Raw genomic sequence first — 5,919 nt, forward strand, 5'->3', positions numbered from 1 at the left:
GGTCCGTAGCGCTCCTGGCTTATGGAAAACACTTTACAGTGCAACCTTTTTTTTTTTTTTTTTTCCTGTTGTTTGCAGGGAAATAGTAGCTGGGCCCAGCCAGCCATGTTGCTTTCTTTCCCTTACTCAAAAAGAAGAGAAATGCAGAGAATTCAAATAAAGATGATAAATACAAACACCTGAGAAAAAGAAAAATAGTGACAAATCAGGAACCAGGTAGTGATGGAATGGAGTCATGTTCCTCATGTGTCCTTTTCCTCCCCTTCCCACTGAATTTCGACTGAATATTTGCTATTAGTCCTTCCAGAAAAGGTTTGCTGATCCCGTGCTTAAGATCTTTGTCACATTGTGAGATTGTGCAATCAGGACCTTCAAAAATTCACCCAGCCAGCCAGTCACATCAGTGAGAGTCATTGACGACTCAATCTCTTATCCTAGCTACACAGGAGGCTGAGATCTGAGGATCCTGGTTCAAAGGCTGTGAGACTCTTTATCTCCAATTAATCACCAAAAGCCAGACTGGAGGTGTGACTCAAATGGTAAAGCCTCGAGAGAAAAAGCTGAGGGATAGCACCTAAGCTCTGCACTTCTAACTTTTTGCTGAATAGTTGGAAATGAGTACTGTGGACTTCCCTTGCCCAGGCTGGCTTGGATCTGAGATCCTCAGATCTCAGCCTCTTAAGTAGCTAAGATTACAGGCATGAGCCACTGGTGCCCAGCTCTAGAAATAAACTTTTAGTCAACTTTTTTTTTTTTTTTTTTTTTACTTTTAGATAGAAATTCTACTTTTTCAGCAGTTCTATGAATTGAATTAATGAGCAGTGATGGTAGATTGGCAATGGCTGGATTACATTGGAATGTATTATAGGGGTTTACAGCAATGCTGGGAAAACAACACTGGAAAATGACAAGGATGTATCTCATCAGGCTTCTTAACTATTCAGCTGAGGCTTCAGCTGTGGTGTATGTTTTCCAATTAAGTGAAGATATCTCCTTCAGGACCATCTCGCTTCTTGTGTTACTCAGCTCTTTGATTTTTCCATTTGCAAAATCTTTTTTTTTTTTTTCCCAAAACCATAAATACTGGCTGTGGTGAAGTCACCCTGTGGTGGCCGACATTCTGGCTGCTTAAATTTCACCTGCAGAAACAAAACTTTGCTTCCTGTGAGTCAGGTCACCCCAGACCTGGCTTGGCCACCTGGCCTGCCACAAAAGTCAGCCCTGCCTACAAGGAGTTCCCCAGCTAAGATGTGAGGCTCATGATTATGTTGTATGGCATTGCACGGCAAGAAAATGGAGAAGCCACATTTTGAAAGATTGAATCGAGTCTTTATTAAAAGGCTAGTAAACCGGGCGCTGGTGGCTCACACCTATAATCCTAGGCTGAGATTCTGAGGATCACGGTTCAAAGCGACAGCGCCCAGGCCCAGAGTTCAAGCCCCATGACCGACAAAAAAAAAAAAGTTTAAAAGGCCAGTAAAGCTGGGTGCCGGTCGCTGAGTAGCCTAGCTACTCAGGAGGCTGAGATCTGAGGATCTCGGATCTCCTGTCCAGGCTGGACAGGAAAGTCTGTGAGACTCTTATCTACAATAAGCCACCAGAAAACCGGAAGTGGTGCTGTGACTCAAGTGGTAGAGCGCTCGCCTTGAGCTGAAGAGCACAGGGACAGCGTCCAGACCCAGAGTTCAAGCCCCACAATTGACAGGAAAAAAAAAAAGCCAGTGACTGCATGATGGACTCCTGTCTCAAAGATAGCAGCCCAGCAAATATTCTTAACATTGTTAGGAAACTGCGTCATGAAGGCTAGAGAGGAAAGAAAGAACAAAAACAAGACCAATAAACCAATTCAGCTCCAATGGAAAGCTGCAATGGGATGCCAAGGTGACTGGAGGTGGCAGGACATGGGAGATAGGACGCAAACAGAGACCTGCGGCATGGTGGCATGGCACCTGAGCTGGTCTGGGACTAAATAGTGTGGGGGGGCGGGGCAGGGGGCAGGGTCACAGGAAACTGGACTGACAGGTTTAGTAACCTATCATCCAAGACCCTGTCCCTGCCTCCAGGGATTCAGGCTCCCCTATCACCTGGGAGGTGAGGGCTTCACCTTCCCCCACCATGAAGACAAAATTCCAGAGCCTACCATCCCCCATGTGGCCAAGATGGCACCCAGCCAGACCTGATCTCCCTATTTCAATATGAAGCCAGCCAGGGTATACAAATCTATGAGACACTTATCCCAACAAAAATCTGGAACAGGAGGCATAGCTCAAGTGGTCAAGTACCAGCCTTGAGCAAAAAGGCAAAGAAAAGTGCAAGGCCCTGAGTTCAAGTCCCAGTACTTGCACACACAAAAATTAAATAAAATAAGTGATATGATAGATCAAAAAAGATGTAGAAAACTTACAGAAGTGATCCATGTGGCATTTAGAGAGCATGACATCCAGTAAATCAACAAAATACATTATTTTCAAGTTCCCATGGAAATGTAACGAGGTAGACCATTCTGTCTCACAAATCAAGTCTCAATAGATTTGAAAGCATTCAATTCACACAAAAGGGAAAAAAAAAGATATTCTCTGACAATAAGGGAGTTGAGCTAGAAATCAATAACAGACAGATTCTTAGCAAATCTTCAAGGCTAATTTTAGAGCAAAAATCTATCAAAGGCACAGGAGATATCATAAGATAAAATCATGAAGATATTGGGGTTGACACAGATTTCTTAAATACAACACCAAAAACACAGTGTCTTTGGGGTGGGGGTGGGGGTGGGGGTGGTCAGCTGTGGAGCTTGACCTGAGGGCCTGGGTACTGTACCTGAGCTTTTGTGCTCCAGGCTAGAACTCTACCACTTTAAGCCACTTTGCTACTTCCAGATTGCTGGTGGCTAATTGAAGATAATAGTCTGATGGGCTTTACTGCTCAGGTTGGCTTTAGACCTTGATCCTCAGATCTCAGCCTCCTAAGTAGCTGAGCCACCAGCACTCAGCTCACAAAGTCTCTCTTCTTTTTCTTTTGTCAGTTGTGGGGCTTGAACTCAGGGCCTGGGTGCTGTCCCTGAGCCTCTTTGTGCTCAAGATTAGAGTTCTACCTTCTTTCTTTTTCTTTTTCTTTTTTTTTGTCGGTTGTGGGGCCTGAACTCTGGGCCTGTCCCTCAGCTCTTCAGCTCAAGGCTAGCACTCTACCACTTGATCCACAGCACCACTTCTGGCTTTTTCTACTTATGTGGTGCTGAGGAATCAAACCCTGGGCCTCATGCATGCAGACAAGCACTCTATCACTGAGCCACCTTCCCAGCCCAAGTTCTACCTTTTCAGCCACAGCACCACTTCTAGGTTTTGAGTGCTTATTACAGGTAAGAGGCTCACCAAGACTTTTCTGCCAAGGCTGGCTTCAAACTGCGATCCTCAGATCTCAGCCTCCTGAGTAGCTAGGATTACAGATGTAAGCCACTTGTACCCAGTTACAAAGTCTCTTTTAATTCAAATCTATCCGTGTATATTTTGCATTGCTACAAAAGAAAAGGTTCCAAGTTAGGCACTGGTTGCTCACATAATCCTAGCTACTCAGGCGGCTGAAATCTGAGGATTCTACTTCAAAGTCAGTCTGGACAGGAAGGTCCAGCATATCTCCAATTAACCACCCAAAAGAGGAAGTAGAGGTGTGGCTCTTATGGTAGAGGGCTAGCCTTCAGTGGAAAAAGCCAAGCAAAAGGTGAATGGCACACACACACACACACACACACACACACACACACACACACACACACACACACACACACACACACACACACACACACACACACACACACACACACACACACACACACACACACACACACACACACAGAGTTATCTGCTGCTGCCTTTATTCTTAATGAGCTGATGTAATGTACCTAGTCCTGTTGCCTAGCAAGCTCTGACCATTAGACAATGGTTTGGGGAACCCAAGCTGGGCACACACACACACACACACACACACACACACACACACACACACACACACACACACAGAGTTATCTGCTGCTGCCTTTATTCTTAATGAGCTGATGTAATGTCCCTAGTCCTGTTGCCTAGCAAGCTCTGACCATTAGACAATGGTTTGGGGAACCCAAGCTGGGTACTGCTTATTATTCTAAAATATGCAGATATTTTTGAGCTTACCTAGAACTTGGAAACAATAGATGAGCTTTAAGAACTTCCTCTTTCCAGATAAGGTTTAGCTCCTGCTAAATCTATCCATTTAGAAAGTCCCTAAGATTTTATCATTTCAGAGAGGACAGCAGTTTTGGATAAGTAGGCCCCCTTTAGGTCTCACTTCACTTGTAAATTAGCATCTGACCGGAGGTTTTATGGGAGGAAAGTTTAACACTGCTTCCTGATTTCAACTTCTAGCCTAGACCTTTTTTTTTTTTTTTTTTTTTTTTTTGGCCAGTCATGGGGCCTGAACTCTGGGTCTGGGCACTGTCCCTCAGCTTTTCAGCTCAAGGCTAGCGCTCTACCACTGGAGCCACAGCGCCACTTCTGGCTTTTTCTGTTTATGTGGTACTGAGGAATCGAACCCAGGGCCTCATGCTTGCAAGGCATGCACTCTACCGCTGAGCTACCTTCCCAGCCCTAGACCTTTTAATATTGATTAAAAATAATATAATTGCCAGGAGCTGGTGGCTCATGCCTGTAATCCTAGCTACTCAGGAGACTGAGATCTGAGGATCACGGTTCAAAGCCAGTCCAGGCAGGAAAGGCCATGAGACTCTTATCTCCAATTAACTACCAGAAACCGGACGTGGGGCTGTGGTAGAGTGGTCAACTGCTCACCTGGACCTGAATAGCTCGGGGACAGTGCCCAAGCCCAGAGTTCAAGCCCCACGACCGACAAACAAAAATTATATATAATATGTAATTATATATTATAATACATATATTATATGTAATTATATTGAAATATTAAATGAAAGAGTATTAGAATTTGCCAGAGAACCACATAGACATCCAGGTACAGAGAACAAAGAAAGGTTTATTGTTGGGAAAGGGGGCCGGCAAGACTCCTTCTTACAAGGGAGAAGTGAAAAGAAGCACTGGCTATTGTATGGGGTGACCTATATAACCTAGGGGGGTTAGGAGGAGCTAGAAGGGGCTAGGAGGCAGAGACCCCCCCAGTACAGGGGCTTCATCATGGCAGACTAGGATTTATGGCTGCTGTCTAAATAGTAGATAAGGGGTCCTGCAACTGCCCACACCTGAAGGTCACTCTAAGGGGCACTTGTTGCCTTCTATGGTGGTAGCTGCCCCAGAGAAGTGTCATCCAAGGTAAAGGGGGTTGGAAGTTGATTATTTACTGACTTTACTACTGGGCCTAGTGTTACCTAGGAAGGGAGCATGTTAAGCTGTGGAGAAGGGAAGGAGTGGACTAAGCTATGGGAAGGGACTCATTTAGTAAACATATATATATATATATATATACTATATAAATATATATATATTACCCTTATTCTGTCTCTCAGTACTACATTGCCTTGGGGTAGGAATTTTAATTTATCAATTGGGGCTATACATTGTGACTATCAGAGCATTAGAATCTGCCAACAGGATTGTGCTCCTCCTCTCTCTCTCTCTCTCTCTCTCTCTCTCTCTCTGCCATTTAAGCCACAGCTCCACTTCTAGCTTGAGATACTCGAAGCTCAGCCTCTGGAGTAGCTAGGATTACAGCTACAGTAGATCCCCCCCCCTTCCCCACACTCCCCCCACTCCCAAAGGTATTAAATAGCTAATAAAGAGAGAGTAGAAAGGTAGTCCTAAACAGAAAGCAGTAGTTAGATTGCCATCTGTGATGTAATAAAGAGAAAAAGCTAGTCTGTGAGGCCAGGAGTTAAAGCCGCCCCATCTCCATCCTTCCCCTCCCACAAACAAAAGAAACAAA

This window comes from Dipodomys merriami, unplaced genomic scaffold (genome assembly GCF_024711535.1).
Source record: "Dipodomys merriami isolate MVZ:Mamm:240054 unplaced genomic scaffold, mDipMer1.0.p SCAF_134, whole genome shotgun sequence".
NCBI lineage: Eukaryota > Metazoa > Chordata > Mammalia > Rodentia > Heteromyidae > Dipodomys > Dipodomys merriami.